The sequence below is a fragment of the Lactuca virosa genome, chromosome 3, assembly GCF_052849685.1.
Source record: "Lactuca virosa cultivar CGN04683 chromosome 3, Lactuca_virosa_CGN04683_v6, whole genome shotgun sequence".
NCBI lineage: Eukaryota > Viridiplantae > Streptophyta > Magnoliopsida > Asterales > Asteraceae > Lactuca > Lactuca virosa.
In genome coordinates, this window is record NC_136428.1 from 181,360,910 (window position 1) to 181,379,899 (window position 18,990).

Genomic DNA, 18,990 nt, shown 5'->3' on the forward strand with positions numbered 1-18,990 from the left:
TCACTGCTATCCGTTTGACTATCTCGGATATCCACAAAATCAGGATCACAAACTTTCGAAGTTGAAGGTTTGTCAGTGTCAATCTTAACACTCGAATCCTTACATATTTCTTTTCCTTTAGATTTTGATGAAAAATTAATGACAGACAACTGAGAACAATCAACATCCTCAATATCACTAATTTCACTAATATTATCAGAATTATCTTCAATATCGGCAAACTTAGAATAAGAATCAGATGTCGAATTCTCAGTCTTTTTCAAAATTTTGATTTCTTCAGTTTAGTCAAAGTATCATTCACAATGTTAACAAATTCATTTGTATCAAGACATTCATCAATTTTGACAATTCCATATGCATATCTATCATCAGGAACTTTGTCAAACTCAGCAATATTTTTCTCAGAATCATACGAAATACTATCAACCTTCTCTCTTTCGTATGCTAGAAAAGGCAATAATTTTCTATGTTGTTCCTTGCTAATTTCACACGAATGATGCAATGCAGTCAATTTACCGTAAAGTCATTTAGCAGAATTACAGTAAATATTACGTTGAGCTAACAAAAGTTTTACGTCACTAGTAAGAGAATGTGACAACCGTCAATTTTTGGCCAAGTCAAAGTCAACTAAAGTCAACGAGTCAAACCGGTCAATTCATCTAACCCTTGTACATTAGGGTTTCCATCTTGACTCTTGTTATACTACTCGCAATCTTAATATAAAGTATCACTTAGAGTTTTCACGTGTTCGGAAATTCTAAACCCTAATCAGGGTAAGTGATGAATCTACTCGATAGGACATTATTCCTTAACCCTCAGGGGCATATAACAATCATAATGAGACTTAACGGGATGTATAAACCTTGGGTTGCGAAGCCAAACACTCAAAAAGGTCACAAAAGAAGTCTCTCCCAATCTCTTTCACTCTAACTCTCCCAAAACTCTCTAAGTAAGTCAAATCTCTCCAAGAATGTGAAATCTCTCCCAAATCTCTCTCTGTATGAGAAATCTCTCCAAGAATGTCAAATCTCTCCCAAATCTCACCAAGTATGTGGAATCTCTCCCAAATCTCTCTTTGTATGAGAAATCTCTCCATGAATGTCAAATCTCTCCCAAATCTCTCTCAAAATCTCTCTCAACTTTTTATAATCCCTCGGGGCATTCCGACCCTCGAATTTGACGAAAACAGCACGAAAACGAAAGTCTACGCGAAAAACAGACTTAAGGAGCCGAAACTCCTCTTAGGAACCGAAACTCCTCTTAGGAGCCGAACCTCTTAGAGCCAAACCTCCTGAGAACCGAAACTCTCTCAACCGAAATGGACCGAGCGGTCGGCCTATTTCGGTCCCCTGAGTAATCAGAACCGAGACCTGACTTTCGGCTCTTCCATTCCTACCTTCGGTCCGAGGACCTGACCTTCGGTCCAAGGACTTGACCTCCGGTTCCGAGATGCAAGCCAAGACCGAACCTCGCAGATAGCCACCGAGACCGAGCCTCGCCTTCTGTTCCTTCTCCTCGCACTCTCGGTCTCCTCTTCTACTATCGGTTCTAAGCATCAGGAACCGAACCTCCGGCCCAGACTTCGGATTTTCGCCTGTTTTCCCGGTTGTTGACCATTTCCACTTATTAAGCCCGTTTTTCGTGATTTTAACGCGGGATTTTCTCCAAAAATCATATTTTAACATATAAGACCCTAAATATTCATAATTTAAACATATTTTTATGGAAATCTTTATTTAATAATAAAATCTAGTGGGTGAGATATTTAGGTGGAGTGTTGACTTATCCTTTGGGTAAGGACACAAGTTACCTCCCACACCCACTCATTGACTATTCCCAGTCACTATTCACCCATACCTAGTCATTTCATAGTACTTTTCCCACCATTTTCCAGCCACACACTTGGTCAAGAGCTGGAAAGCCCTCCCCTCTCCTCACATTTCTCTCATTTTCAACCAAAGAACAAACTCCTTCCTCTCTCTCTTTCTCTCTCTAAAATCTGAGATTCAAGGCTATTCTCCAAGCTTTTCTTCTACATTTGGTAAGTATCTTCCTCCTACACTTAGATATTCTACTATCCTACATCCAAAACATAGATTGCTTACGCAAATATCGTCATATTTGTGTTAGATCTTCAAATCTTCAAGCATCTCCCAAGTGTTCTTGAGTTGAAAACTTCTTTTCTCCATCATCCATCTACTGAAATCACTCAAGGTGAGTTCATACCCCTATCTTTTCATGTTTTTCTTAAGTTTTAAGGGGGGGAATACAAGTTAAAACACCAAGAACTCAACTAAACTCATTTAACAGCCTTCATCAGAAACGTTCAACTCCATTCACGGACTGTTTTGGTCAACTTAAACATTTTAGTTTTCAAAACTATATTAGGGGCAAATAGTTCAGGTCCATACCTTTAAAATGACTAATTGCACATCACCATACGATTTTTCTACGATTTATGGTGATTTTTAAAAAACTGCCTATCATTTCAAAAACGAATTCGGACCAGTCTGTGAATATGAACATTTTAACACAAATTAAAGACTTCCAAAAATCATAATAAAAATTATGAACAAACTAGACACATTTTATGAACTCTCAGAATTTACGGATTCAGTTTTCGACTTCGTATGATTTTTCTAAAACAGTGCAGAACGGTTAAACACTAGTTAACAGCTTATAACTTTTATAACACTTTGTATTATGTTGAGCAAAGTGTATAAAAATAAGTTCTAAATATTGAATGTATTTTCTTGTTAGTTTATCATCATAAACTGAAATTTAGTCATTCATGATAAGGTTTACACATTCATTTCGAGTACTTATAATAAACTTCAATAAGCATAGTTTATGGATTTGTACTACATGAAAAAGGTTTTACTCTCAAAACAAATGGGTTTTTCATATCTTTACGTAATAAACTATAATAGTAATAGTTTAAGGATTTCATATCACTAATTTATTCAGAAAAGGTGATTTTACTTCCTTCATGGAAGAGGTTTTAATATCAAACAGTGTGTAAACTAGTTAACTTAGGTTGTGAGGCAATTCTCTCCCCGTACGTTCGAGTACGGGATCCCAATTCCTGTAAGTTGTAACCAGAGTCTCTTGTAGGGAGAACGTGATAATTGTGTATAGATCTATATTGGGTTTGACACCCCACACCTTGCTGCTAGCTACAGTGGGACCTGCAGGTCTACGGGTGACAAGAGTCATAGTATCTTAACGTCTGAAAAACGTTGTGCATGTTATTTCTCGTCATAATATGGTTATAGCGACTCACATAGGTAGTTAACAATCTTTTAAGTTTACATGGAAACTTCTACTTTAAAAAGGGGTTTTACTTCTAAACTAAACGAGTTTATGCCGATTTAAACTTGCAAGAATTACTTTAAGTATGGTAAAATACTTGTTTATTTTCGGTCCTGGGATTTAGGACTACCTAACTTTAAAAAGGGTTTTATGCCGATTTAAAACCACTTTTATATCTTTAAGTATGGAAAATACTTGTTTATTTTCGGTCCTGGGATTTAGGACCACATAACTTTTATAAGGAAAATATAGGATTTTCTTTGGAATCATATCTCTGTTAAAACTATATTTCATCTAGAATTGTTAGACTTCAGCTATAATTGCTAAGTGTATATGCTAGAGTTATATAAGAATCTAGTCATAATCGACTTAGAATTGGTGGGCCCGCCTTACTTCCTGTTCCTTGTTTGGTTGTGGACCTAGGGCAGACCCATTATATTCGACAGTTTATTTAACTTAAATTTTATACAACTTATATACACTGGGCGATTATAGAAGGAATCTATGGGTCTTTCTAGGGTTCATTATCGCATAACATAGAAGCATTCATTTCACTTAACAAAGAAAATATTGGATTTTCTGGAAACATACTTTGTCGCTTTTATAAGGAAAACGGTTTCTTTCTCAAACAAAACTCTTATGAACTCACCAACTTAATTGTTGACACTTTTTCAAAACTACTTGTATTCTCAGGAAATTAGTGAAACAGGAAAACCAACAGCATTTTGAGGATGGGACGATAAATCGTCAAATAGTTCATTTTGTCATCATAATGTAATTGATTTTGAAACATGTAAACTTATTATGGTGTAACCTTTTCAATTATATTTATGATGGTTGTATTTACTTTGAGCACTATTATACTCGTTGTTGTGATACTATACATGAAGTCCTCCACCCCCGGATGTTTCCGCCATCCTTGGTTTGGGGGTGTGACAGAGAATCCCTATCACACATGATATTTGTAACCTGCAATTCTAAACGCTCTATCTTGTTTATTTTCGAGTCTAACATCTTCTGAGTCTCTAACAACTGTGTGCTTAATTTCTTAGCTTCGTTACTAGCAGACACCACAAGTGAATCAAAGTAAGCAACAGTATCATCAAAAGCAACAATTTCAGAATTATATGCACTCAAAGGAATATTGAAAGATTCAAGAATAGAACATACCTTAGTTGTCATTGGAGACTGATCAGCAGATTTGGACACGAAGCATCGACCCATCACCTCTTCGTCCGAATCTTCCTCCAGTTTCGCATACATGGCACCATGCGTAGGATTACGCATTTCTTCATCATCTGAGCCCGAAGACCAGATTTGATAAGTGCCATCATCCTCCTGTTCACCTATAGCCACCAAAGACATACTCTTCACCTTAGCTCTCACTTCCTCTAGCCTCTCAGCATAGTACGCTTTGTCCTTCACTTTGTTCTTTCTTTCATCCTTCTTACGAAGCATGCAATCATTTGCTAGATGATTTGCTCCGTTGCAATAATGGCAATCCACACCCGAGTCTCCTTTCAAATTCCTCTCATTCTTATCCTCAGCTACCTTCCCATCATTCTTATCAAACTTCTTTTTTTCCTCTCCAGCATTCTTTTTCACAAAACTTCCTTTTCCCTCATTTTGCTTCACTTTTGGATTGAACGGTTTCTTGAAAAAAAAATTAACTCGGTTGTTCGAGTAAAAAGCTATTGCCTCATCGTCCGAGTTCATGATAAACCCCTCTTCATCATCAGAATCACCTTTTTCGACTACTTATTTTTCAGAAACTTTAGAGACAAGTGCTAGTGGATATCCTAGACTGAGCTTCGACTCTTCTGCCATTTCATTCACCTCACTTTCGTGAGTTTTCAGTTGATTGTACAAATCATTTAGAGATGATCTGTCGAAACTCTGTTGATTCTTCACCATCATGCTAACACTCCTCCATTCTTTACGGAGTCCCATAATGAAGGTAAGATTGAATTCCATAGCAGACCTCGTGATTCCATATCGATTGCACCGATAAATCAGCTCATTCAAGCGATCATAGTAAACTTCAATTGTTTCACTCTCCTTTTGTCTAAATTCTTTCAGTTCCACAAGACATTGCTTAACTGAATTGATTTTAGTCTTCTCGCTTCCCTGATATTTCTCCTTGAGAGTATTCCTAATTTCCTTTGCACTCTTACAACCACGCACGTAATTGTAAACCACAGGAGGCAATACACCTCTCAATTCTCTCATACAACATTTTTCGTTTTTCTTCAACCTTGTAGATTGTTCATCAACAGCAAAAGTGGAATTTGAAGATCCGATGTTTTGAAAATTCAATGGAGGTTGAGCAGTTCCTGAGATACTGTCACACCCCAAAACCGGAACGACGGAAACGTTCGGGGGCGGAGAACATCATGTACAGTATCACAACAAAGCATAGTAGTAAAAAAGCAACAACATCATCCATTGCATTAATAATATAATTTAATACAAGTGTGTTCTGTATAGTTATAAGACACCAAAAATATGAATGATCAATATAACATATGAGTCTTGAATTAGCTCCATCTTCTCAAACCTGCATCGGTACCTATCTACTGATGACCTGAGAATACAAGTTATTTTGAAATAGTTGATCAGCTTTAAAGCTGGTAAGTTCATAAGCATTTTAGTGTCATTGTTTGTATGAAAATGTTTGTAAGTGTTTGATGTATAAGTTTGTAAATGTTTGTAGTAAATGTTTGTATCTCCTAGAAAATCCTATATTTTCTTCTAAAAGTAGCCTTCTACCAAAGCATCAAATGTTCTGTATGTTTGTTTCTTGTAAGAGTGTGTATTTTCCCAAGTGTGACTATCATTAACCAAAAATATAGTTTTTACATTACCGTTTATGTGAGAAGATCACAATGTGAATGCAATGGGAAAATAATAAAGTATTGTAGTGTTGTATTATAGTAACTACTGCTGTACTAACTACATTAAACCGATTGTTAATTAAGGTATAATGTGATATGATTGCACCATACTATCAACTAAAAACACGACGATGAAAGACGTCAGAAGAAATGACATTTGGCACCCGTAGACTTGCAAGTCCCACTGTAGCGAACAGCAAGGTGGTGTAGGATAGTCAATCCAGTATAGATCTATACACAAATTCACGCTCTCCCTCCAGGAGACTCTGTATACAAAACGAGCCATGGCACTGATGCCATGCCCCGAAACCGTGGCTCACATTTATGTTATAGTATTCTTGTATATGTATTGTATGTACTAGTGAAATCTATGTTCTCTCTGTCTAGTATGTAGTATGTTCTCTTTGTTTCTCATCATAGTATGTTCTCTTGTATAGTGTATAGTATGTATTGTTTCTCGTTATAGTATTCTCTATCTGTTTCTCGTTATAGTATTCTCTATCTGTTTCTCGTTATAGTATTCTCTATCTGTTTCTCGTTCTAGTATGTATTGACTCATGTATGAACTGACTCTTGGTATGTTCCATTGTACTAGAAATAGTGAATAGTGACTTCCTAAACTATACCTATTATAGTTTACTAGTAGCGTTGTTTGTATAACTCAGTGTATTGAACTGAGATAAAAGCTTTTATGTCTATACATATATACATAATATATAACTAAGGATCAAACGACACTCAGACAAACAACAGGGTACTCTAAGTCCACAACCAAACAAAGAACAGGAAATAAAGTGTGTTATCAGTCCTAAGTCTTTCCCGCCTTACTTATATAACTATATATGCATTAGACATGGTTTTGACAATATATATGTTTAAAAGAGTTAAAGGAAAAGGTTTGGCATGTAAGAACAAGTTTGATAAAGAGTTTAACATGTAAAAGAGTTTGATAAACATTTTGAAGTAGTATGTTTGATAAAACAGTTAAAAGTATAGTAAATCCATTTGTTTGATAGTCATTAATCACATGTGATTGATATAATAATTATAATGTTTCAACTTGTATTCCCCCCATAAAAGCATTTAAAATCATTTAAAAGATAGATTAAGGGGTATGAACTCACCTGTAGTGAGTGGTTTGGATGAACGAGTAGTATAGGATGCAAAGTGCCAAGTGAAGACTTAAGCACACACATGGATCCTATTTATCATATAATGATACATATATGCATCTAATTAGTGTTTAAACAACTAATTATGCAAGGAAAGACTCCCTAGGTCATAGAAAACACTTAGATTCAAGTGCTAGAAGTAGTAAGGGTTGCATATAATGGGTGTAGGGCCACATATTAGTGTTTACGGCCAAGAGGTTGTGTTTCATGTGTGTGTACTACCGGAGTGTACGGCCCAAGTGAGTGTACGGCCATACACTCATGGTGAAACATGCCATTTAGTGATTTAAAGTCTTATAAGCATCTAGGAGGTGTGTCTTGACCATTACTTAACCTTAATGAAAGTTAAATGCCATTTTGGACCCTAAAAAGGGTGTGTACGGCCATACAAGGAGTGTATGGCCGTACACCCTTGATAATCATGTAAAAATGGTTAAAAAGGTATACGAAGTCTCTATCTTGCATCCACTAAGTGCTCTTGATCAAGTGCTAGCATAAAACATGAGTTTTAAGGCCCTTAGGCACCAAAAGAAGGGGTGTACGGCCACATGGGGTGTGTACAGCTGTACACTCCTCATGGATCATATTTTGGACGTTTTCTAAGGAGTAAATTCAGTAAGTAGCAAGCACAAGGAGTGGTACTTACAATAGAGAAGTCTTTAGGGGAGTTTGATGTCCAAGAACTTAGTAGGTGTTCTCGGTGTTCTTGGTGAAATGAAGAACACTTGAAGATCTAAACAAAATGAGTAATTTCATGGATAAAATGGTTGATCTTTACTAGATAGTGTAATGAATCATCAAATAGATGGAAGAAAACACTTACAAGTTGAAGATTTGAAGGCAAAATCGGACGATAGTTGAGAGAGAAGTGATTTTCGGCCTGAAGAGTGTGAAACGACGTGAAAGAAGGCTAACACTCTCATTTATACATGAGAGTGTACGGCCAGAAGGGGGTGTACGGCCGTACACTCCATGTGTACGGCCGTACACTCCATAAGTTGGAGTATTTGGCCAATTTTTGAAGTATTGAACTTCTGGGACTCCTTTCTAAACCCAAACCTTGAAGATACAAGGCTTAGAACACTCTAATTGACTCTAAACAATGTTAGAAGATAGCAAAACGAGTCTGAACTTGATTGATTTGAATGGTTTGTACAAGAAAGAAATTTCGGGTTGTCACATCATCCTCCCGTTAGAGAGAATTTCGTCCCGAAATTAGAGTTTAAGCAAGTAAGTAGTTACAAATAACTAAGCGAAAAGATGAGGATATTTCAATTTCATTTGATCCTCTCGCTCCCAAGTGAATTCAGGTCCTCTCTTTGCGTTCCAGCGAACCTTCACTATCGGGATACGGCTTTGCTTCGTTTGCTTGACCTCTCGGTCCATGATCTCTATAGGTTCTTCCACTAAGTTGAGGCTCTGGTTGATCTCGATCTCGTCGAGTGGGATTTCAAGAGTCACGTCGGACAGACACTTTTTCAAGTTCGAGACGTGGAAAGTAGAATGTACGGAACTGAGTTCACGAGGTAGATTGAGTTTGTAAGCTACAGGGCCGATTCTAGCGAGAATCTCGAAAGGCCCTACGTATCTTGGATTTAGCTTTCCACGCTTTCCGAAGTGTATCTAGCCCTTCCAGGGTGAGACTTTCAAAAGGACACGGTCTCCCACCTGGAATTCCAAAGGTTTCCTTCTCTTGTCAGCGTAGCTTTTCTGTCGGTCTCTAGAGGCTTTCAATCGTTCACGAATCTGAACGATCTTCTCTGTCGTTTCCCGAATGATCTCCGGACCTGTGAGAGTGCTGTCAGGAACTCGTCCTTTAGCTAACTGCGTGTCACCCACCTCAGCCCAGCACAGAGGGGATCTGCACTTACGGCCATAGAGGGCTTCAAATGGAGCAGCCTTTATGCTCGTGTGATAAATGTTGTTGTAGGAAAACTCGACAAGGGGTAAATGAGTATCCCATGCCTTCCCAAAGTCGATCACACAGGCTCGCAACATATCTTCCAAGGTTTGAATAGTCCTCTCACTTTGTCTGTCGGTTTGCGGATGGTAGGCTGTACTCATGTCCAGCCTCGTTCCTAGGGAACTTTGTAGCGACTGCCAGAACCTCGAAGTGAATCTACTATCTCTATCAGAGATAATGGATATGGGAACACCGTGCAGTCGTACTATCTCTCTAATGTATGTTCTAGTTAGCTTCTCCATCTTGTCTGTCTCTTTGATAGGCAAGAAGTGTGCGGACTTGGTTTACCTATCAACGATCACCCATATGGTATCGAGACCACCTGTTGTCTTGGGCAACATGGTTATGAAGTCCATCGTGATCCGCTCGCACTTCCATTCAGGTATTTCCGGCTGTTGAAGTAAACCTGATGGTTTCTAGTATTCGACCTTAACCTTGGCGCAAGTAAGGCATTTACTCACGAAGGTATCAATCTCTGCTTTCATGTTTTAAGATCCAGATACATCTTATCTGAACCTGGGTGGACGGAATAACGAGTGTTGTGCGCTTCGGTCATGACCAAGTCTCTGAAGCCACAGTGTTTCGGTGTCCAGATCCGGTCCATGAAATATAAGGCTTCGCCACCCTTGACTTCCAAGTTCTTATCCATCCCTCTCAGGGATTCACCCGCCACATTTTCAGGTTTCAAAGTGTCAAGCTGAGCCTCCTTAATTTTTGTGGACAAGTGTAAATGGATAGTTATAGTCAATGATTTGACTCTACGACCAGAGTATTCTTTCCGAGTTAGGGCGTCAGCTACTACGTTGGCCTTGCCGGGATGATAACGAATTTCGCATTCGTAATCACTGAGTAGCTCGACCCACCATCGTTGTCTCATGTTGAGCTCCTTCTGGTCGAATATATGTTGTAGGCTTTTGTGGTCTGTAAAGATAATGCTTTTCGTACCATACAGATAGTATCTCCAGATCTTTAGAGCAAACACAACTGCGCCTAACTCAATATCATGTTTGGTGTAGTTGACCTCGTGTGTCTTCAGCTGTCTCGAGGCATAGGCAATGACCTTACCTCGTTGCATCAGAACACAGCCGAGCCCTTGATTGGATGCATCGCAATAGACCACGAAGTCTTCTATTCCTTCTGGGAGGGACAGTATCGATGCGGTGCATAAGGCTCGCTTCAGCGTTTGGAACGCTTTCTCTTGCTTTTCTTCCCATTCAAAGGCCACGCCTTTCTGGGTCAAAGTCGTGAGAGGTTTCGCAATCCGAGAGAAGTTCTGAATGAACCTACGATAGTAGCCAGCGAGGCCTAGAAATTGACGAATTTCTGTAGGCGTCTTCGGTGCTGACTAGTTCTCAATGGTTTTGATTTTGGAAGGGTCCACATGAATTCCCTCTTCACTAACAACGTGACCCAGGAATTCGACTCTTCGGATCCAAAACTCGCATTTAGAGAACTTCGCGTAGAGCTTCTCTGATCGTAATGTTTCCAAGATCTGACGTAGATGCTTACTATTCTCTTCCTTACTATGAGAGTAGATGAGTATGTCATCGATGAAGACAATGACGAACTGATCCAAGTAAGGACGGCATACCATATTCATTAAGTCCATGAATACTACAGGTGCATTAGTCAATCCGAATGGCATCACTACAAACTCGTAGTGTCCGTATCGAGTTCGGAAGGCTGTCTTCAAGACATCCTCCTCAAGCACTCGTAACTGGTGATACCTGGATCTCAGATCTATCTTCGAAAAGTAATTCGCCCCTTGAAGTTGGTCGAACAAATCGTCTATGCGAGGCAGAGGGTAACGATTCTTAACGGTAAACTTGTTGAGTTCTCTATAGTCGATGCACATACGAAACGATCCGTCTTTCTTCTTGATGAACAAGACCGGAGCTCCCCAGGGTGAGAAGCTTGGTCTTATAAAGCCCTTGTTGAGCAGTTCGTTAAGTTGACCGGACAGTTCTTGCATCTCTGCAGGTGCTAGACGATAGGGCGATTTGGCTACTGGGGTAGCCCCTGGAACTAAGTTGATTCTGAACTCGGCTTGACGTTGCGGAGGTAATCATGGGAGTTCTTTTGGAAAGATGTCGGGAAAATCGCGTACTACTAGAATGTTCTTTATGCCTTTCATCTCTTGGCTCACATCGACAACATGAGCAAGGAATGCGCGACATTCCTTTCGCAAGTATTTATGGGCTTGAATACTGAGATGATACGAAGGTTCGTGTCGGGCTTGTTGCCACAGACTACTAGAGTTTCGCCAAACGGCAGATTAAGGCGAACAGCCTTTTCATAACACATGATGTCGGCACGATGCAGGCTCAACCAATCCATGCCGATAATGACGTCAAAACTTTTAATTTCGACCGGCATGAGGTCGATTGAAAATGAATGGCTATCTAGAGTTAGAGTACATCCTATGTACATACTGCTAGTGCTCTTAGTCTTTCCGTTAGCCATTTCTACAGTGAACGGTTCTTTAAGTGTTCGTGATTTTTGCTGAATTAGTTGAGCAAATTTTTGGTTCACGAAACTCCTCTCCGCTCCACTATCAAACAGAATGCATGCATAAGAGTTATCAAGGAGAAACGTACCAGGACCACTGTGGGGTTGGCAACTGCTTCCTCGTGGCCTATAGCCAAAACTCTTCCTACTCCACCGGCATTCCCTGCCTTCGGGCAGTTCCTCTTGTAGTGGCCCACCTCGCCACAACTGTAGCAAGCCTGGCCCACACCAGTGTCGGGGACTTGGTTGATTGGCCTTGCCGGAGATTTGCAGAAACGGGCAGTGTACCCCTTCCTGTTGCAGTTAGAACACTGCATTTCCCGGCAGGCTCCTGTGTGGTGGAAGTTGCATTTGTTGCACTTTGGCAAACTCCCAGCGTACTACTTTACCGGAGCAGCAACGGCAGGTGCTATCGCAGCATGAACCGCCACGACCTGCTGCTTTTTGGAAGCTTTCTGCTTCTTCTTGTCATCCCAGAATTTCCACTTGTTATCGGTGGCTTTGGAGGGTTCTGAGATGGCTAGGGTTGTTGTTGACAACGGGGTACGGACCCCATGGTCAATGAGCCGTTGTGCCAAACGCTTAGCACTATCGAAGGTAGCCGGGTTTGAAGCTAATACATTCCCCTGAAATGGAGGAACCAGCCCCCAGATATACCACTCTATCTTCTTGGATTCAGAAGGGACCATTCCCAGACATAAAGCTACCAGATCGTTGAATCTGGCAGTGTAGGAGACTATGTCGGAGCCCTTCATGGTTAGGCTCCAGAGCTCTTGCTCCAGCTTTTGAACTTCGCCCCTCGGGCAGTATTCTTCGATCATGAGCTCCTTAAGAGCTTCCCAGCCTATAGCATTTGCCACTATAATAGATAGTGACTTGACATGGCTATTCCACCACGTCAAAGCTCGGTCCGCGAAGGTGCAGGCGGCAAATTTGACCTTGCTCCCTTCCGGATAGGAACAGATCTCAAAGATCGATTCCGTCTTCTCGAACCATTGCGAGAGGGCAATGATTCTGCCAGTGCCATTGAAGGACCTGGGTTTACAGCTGGTGAAATCCTTGTACGAGCACTCCCTAGTGCGTACTGGAGCTTCGACAACAGTGAGAGGCACATAAGTCCCACTCCCACTAGTACCGGTATTGGTGAATTGTGCTAAAGCTACAGTAACAGCCGCATTTAGAGCAGCTTGGGTAGCCGCTGGGTTGTATTGAGGAGAAGGAGTTTGATTCGGAGTTATCGGAGTAGTGCGTCTCGTTGATCGACGCGGAGGCATCTTGTAGCTATAAGATCACAAAGATGAAGATATTGGTAAGAATTTAATAGAGAGAATGATGAGAGTGACTCAATGACTATATCTCCATAGCCCAACAACACCATTGAATAGTATGATTGAACGTATATCTAGAACTAGAAGGATGAAAGCACTTGGATAAAAATTTCCATGAGATTAGATATTTGTCAATAATACTGGTATTACAGATGAAACAAGTTCAGGAAAAATGACCTAGAAGTAGGTCTTACATCAAACCAAGATAGGAAAATTTTGACAGAGCTATGACCTAACGAGACTTAACAGATTCAAAGTCTTAACGTAAATAGGAATTTAAACTAGAGTTTTTACATAATTTAAGTTATATCCAAAAGAGAAAGTTATGTAGGCTCTATCTATGCCGAGAACCACTAGATTGAGTCCTTGATTCTGACAGAAGATGCTCCATGTCTCTCATGCGCCTTTCAGACATTGCCCGCCTAGCTCGAAGTTCTCTGACTTCAGCTTGGGTTGTAGTAAGATCTCTCTGCAGGGCCGCATTCTGATTTTGAGTCCTTTCATAAGCAGACTCCAGATGGCGAATGTGTACGGTATTGACTCCCGCATCGGCATCAACTTACAGGATTCGGTTGATGGCCGCTCTACCCTGCTCATCACTACGGGCAATCCTACGGACCAGGATAGGCAGGACTCTATCCGCTGAGCCTCCCTCGCTCAAGTCATAGAAGCTTCGATCTCCGTTGTAAGGTAAGCGTTGACCCAGTTCGTGGCTCCATCTGTTCAAGTTTGTTGTCCACAGAGGTGTGGGACCTTGAAATGCTGGTCGGGGGTTAGGGTTCAGGATTTGAGCCACTAGGGGTAGGTTGTTGACTTCTGGTTTGGAGTCTGAATCATCTGAAAAGCCTTCTGCGAGGTGATCATCCAAAGGGATTGGATGATCCTCTTCTGGCTCTGCTTCGAGCCATCGTCCGTTACCTTGGTTAGGGAAGTACGGGTCCCCGTGGGGATGGAATCCAGCCATGATATCTACGCGAGAAAAGGAATAAGGAAATAATTAATAGACGTACTAATTAGATAATTATAAGATGATCTTTATCAGTTACTTCAATATTGGCATAGTGCATACTAGTTACATGTAATCAAAACAGGATAGACCTTCGAAAAAGTGACCCTAACTCCAAATCCACAACCAAACAAGGAACAGGAAGTAAAGCAAAGATCACAGATTCTAAGTCTATGATATCCTAGTCACATATAACCTTAGCGTATCCACTTAGCAACTATTGACCTACTAATAAAGACCTTTAGTTCTCAGATAAGAATTATAGTAACAAAAAATACTCCTATAGTATTTTAGGTTCATGTTCTGTACTAATGTTTTCAATGTAGTAGTGTTGGTAAATTTTTAGACTTGTTGCAGCCTCACAACCATCCTTGGGCCTATCCTAATCACTTCTTGGACTAACATAGTTGATCAGGCTATGTCATTCCCAGAACTGACCATACATCCCCGAGTCTAATTGTGATGCTCAACAATCGTAATACTTTTGTTCTGTCCTAGTGACACTGATTTTAGTATGAATGCAGGTATGTATACTTCATTAAATATTTTAGTATTTAAAAGTATAAACTCTTGGTCAGAGTATTTTAATCTCGTTGTGTTTATAGTTTGTATATCCTTTATGGGTTCACATACTCGATTCACTATAAAAAATGCTCTGATACCAATCTGTCACACCCCAAAACCGAAACGGCAGAAACGTTTGGGGGCGGAGGACGTCATGTACAGTATCACAACAAAGCATAGTAGTAAACAAGCAACAACATCATCCATTGCATGAATAATATAATTTAATACAAGTGTGTTATGCATAGTTATAAGACACCAAAAATATGAATGATAAAAATAAGAGATGAGTCTTGAACGAGCTCCATCTTCTCAAAACCTGGCATCGATACCTGTCTACTGATGACCTGAGAATACAAGTTATTTTGAAAGAGTTGATCAGCTTTAAAGTTGGTGAGTTTATAAGCATTTTAGTGTCATTGTTTGTATGAAAATGTTTGTAAGTGTTTGATGTATAAGTTTGTAAATGTTTGTAGTAAATGTTTGTATCTCCTAGAAAATCCTATATTTTCTTCTAAAAGTAGCCTTCTACCAAGGCATCAAATGTTCTGTACGTTTGTTTCTTGTAAGATTGTGTATTTTCCCAAGTGTGACTATCATTAACCAAAAATATAGTTTTTACATTACCGTTTATGTGAGAAGATCACAATGTGAATGCAATGGGAAAATAATAAAGTACTATAGTGTTGTATTATAGTAACTACTGCTGTACTAACTACCTTAAACCGGTTGTTAATTAAGGTATAATATGATATGATTGCACCATACTATCAACTAAAAACACGACAATGAAAGACGTCGGAAGAAATGACATTTGGCACCCGTAGACTTGCAAGTCCCACTATAGAGAACAGCAAGGTGTAGGATAGTCAATCCAGTATAGATCTACACACAAATTCACGCTCTCCCTCCAGGAGACTTTGGATATAAAACGAGTCATGGCAGTGATGCCATGCCCCGAAACCGTGGCTCACATTTATGTTATAGTATTCTTGTATATGTATTGTATGTATTAGTGAAATGTATGTTCTCTCTGTCTAGTATGTAGTATGTTCTCTTTGTTTCTCATCATAGTATGTTCTCTTGTATAGTGTATAATATGTATTGTTTCTCGTTATAGTATTCTCTATATGTTTCTCGTTATAGTATTCTCTATCTGTTTCTCGTTATAGTATTCTCTATCTGTTTCTCGTTATAGTATGTATTGAGTCATGTATGAACTGACTCTTTGTATGTTCCATTATACTAGAAATAGTGAATAGTGACTTCCTAAACTATACCTATTATAGTTTACTAGTAGAGTTGTTTGTATAACTGAGTGTATTGAACTGAGATAAATGCTTTTATGTCTATACATATATACATAATATATAACTAAGGATCAAACGACACTCGGACAAACAACAGGGTACTCTAAGTCCACAACCAAACAAGGAACAAGAAATAAAGTGTGTTATGAGTCCTAAGTCCTTCCAACCTTACTTATCTTTACTATATTATTATGCATATTGCATGTTTCTTGAAAATTAAGAGGTACAATACCTATTACCTGGTGTATAATAATATTAAGCTCATAATCACATCGGATATACGTATACACGGTATTACCTTCTATGTTACCCTAATCTTCTCTACACACAACACTAGACACAACAGCTGCCATCAGAAAGAAATCGAACCCTCTTCTTTGTGTCTCCTTCCTAATCGCTTTAAAATCTATTAGAAAGGAGAAACGTAAGTTTTTTATATTTAGTCGATTAAACTTTTTCCTTCTTTTTTTTTTTTGTTGATGATCGAGATCTAAATTATGGATTTGGTTTTGACATTTAACAATTTGACAGACTCACGGAGTGTTGAACGCTGTAAGTTGGGGAGTAATGATGCCAATGGGAGCCATGGCTGCGAGATATCTGAAAGTCTTCAAGTCGGCTAACCCAGCCTGGTTCTACATCCACGTCACCTGCCAGGCTTCCGCCTATGTCGTCGGAGTAGCCGGATGGGCCACCGGACTGAAACTCGGCAGCGACTCCTTCGGAATCGAATACAACACTCACCGCAACATCGGAATCACACTTTTTTCCCTAGGAACCATTTAGGTATGCAAAAATCGATCACATTTTTCATAATTTCTTGTTAATCTTGTGTAGAATTGAAACTGATGTTAACAATTTTTCATGCGTTTGCTCTGCTTTTGAGGCCAAAACCAGAGAACAAATACAGATTTTACTGGAACATCTACCACCACGCCACCGGATACACCTTCATTGGTCGTCGCTACAACCTATTAGCAGGTCACCGTCCACCATTTCGTTCGATTCTTAGCAAACAACAATGATCGGATGGGATCAACAAAAGTTGGCTTCTCCTCAAATTACAACATCAAACAATCTCCTCTCCAATCTGTATCTTTCTATTCTCTATTCTTATGCCGTAATTTATGTCCTAAAACCCTAATTTTTTCTAAATCGTTAGTCAGACGAGGGTTATTCTTCTTCCAAATGTTAATTTTGTGTAAATCGCCCTTTTGGGTGTTGATGAGTTGTTGCTTAAGTTTATTGGTAAGTTTTGCAGGTTGGTACTTTTTAATCACCGGCTGTTATCAATACTCAATCTGTTAAGTGCTGAGTTGATGCGTAAAGTAAGTATAGTTTAGTGTTTGCTATCTTATTTTCATCATACTTGGTTGTTTATTTCCTTGCAGATGGATGGCTTTGTGTTGCCACCTACCGAGTCAAATGAAATCTTGAAAGATAATGAACTTTTCTGATAGTTAAAATTTTTAGTTTTATATTAACCATCCTCCAGTAAATATGTAATCATATGTTTAACAACTATGCATTACTTTTTGTTATTTTAGTATAAAAAAGAAAGACGGGGCAACACCTGATGCAGAAAATTTGCTTGATGAAGTGGAAGCTGATGAAGAACAGTCGCAAGATGAAGAACCAGTTTCTAATAAAAGAAAAGCCTCCATTAAACTTCAAAACTCGAAGTAAACCTTATATCTTGTGTACCTTTTGTCACATTTGTGAGCAGGTTTATATTCTATTTTCACTCTTCAACTGCTAATCCATCAACATTATATTTTCTTATTAGGAATATTATCATTCTCTCGATTGGGTTCATGTTAGATTTTCATTTTGCAGTCAAGATTGTAGTTGGTGGCTTAGTACAAAAGATTTACAGTAATACCCCTCCTAAAGATTTGATCTGTGTGCCAGCTAAGCTTGAGAAAAGGACACGTTCGTGGTAATCGTAGCACAGATAACATTATGCTTGACATCATTATGCTTGATCTTGCCAAGTCAATTGGAAAAGGAAAGATACCCATGTAGGTCAGATTACTAAAATTCTAAAATAGGGTAAAACAAGAGCGGTATTTTTGACTTTTTGTCAAAATATATAGTTATTATAAAACATTTTACAGGTGCTTAAAGATGTTGGCCAGTTGATTAATCTTACACTTACCCATGCTAAAAATCATCAACCTTTATCCGGATCCACAACATTTAACCGAATTGAGCTTCCAACAAATAAAGATCCATTAAATGGTATCCATTTTATTTTATTCATTATCTTATTTTATAATTTATCTTACTAAATTATAAATACTTTTTTAGCATTGTACGTTGGTTCACATGGGCTTTACACTTCAGAACTGATTCAATTAAGGCGTAAATTTGGTCGGTGGAAAGAAGAAGGCAGCATGAAAGAGCTTTCAAATCTTTAGTTTTATGAATATGTAGAAGCAGTTAAGCTAACAGGGGATGCTTAGGTGCCAGCTGGACAGGTAAACATGTAAACCTTTTCATCCTTATGTGCCATCTTTCAAATCTTTAGTTTTATGAATTTGTAATGCACAGGGAAATGATGCAGGAATATGCTGGTGCAATGCAAGATGAACATGTTAGTGGGCTTCAACTAATAAAAGATTCCAAATGGGTGGCAGTAAAACACAACCCCGATGTCCTTTTTGTTAACATTGGTGACCTTTTTCATATATATTTCTTTTACCATTTGCATGTTGTGAACCCCTGTTTTTGGCCCTTGAATATTGCAATAATAAGAATTCCATCCGAATAATATATATAGAGTCATCTAGGAATAGTGAATAAAATCGAGAAGCAAAATTGCCTGGAGAAAGATGAACATGTTGGTTCTCTTAAAGAAAGATTTTGAATTTTTCAGATTTTCCAACCTAAGGTTTACCCCAAAATCATAGAAATACCTTCACTTTCATCTC

General features: G+C 39.0%; 1 long non-coding RNA gene and 1 pseudogene across 1 annotated transcript; both read left to right on the top strand.

Moving 5' to 3' along the window:
* Nucleotides 1-13,694: 13,694 nt before the first annotated feature.
* On the top strand, nucleotides 13,695-17,373 carry LOC145164283 (cytochrome b561 and DOMON domain-containing protein At4g17280 pseudogene; annotated as a pseudogene).
* Nucleotides 17,374-18,025: 652 nt separating this feature from the next.
* On the top strand, nucleotides 18,026-18,705 carry LOC145162751 (uncharacterized). Its single transcript, XR_013739300.1, has 3 exons — nucleotides 18,026-18,082; nucleotides 18,175-18,298; nucleotides 18,368-18,705. It is a non-coding gene; the product is annotated as an uncharacterized LOC145162751 (long non-coding RNA).
* Nucleotides 18,706-18,990: the final 285 nt, after the last annotated feature.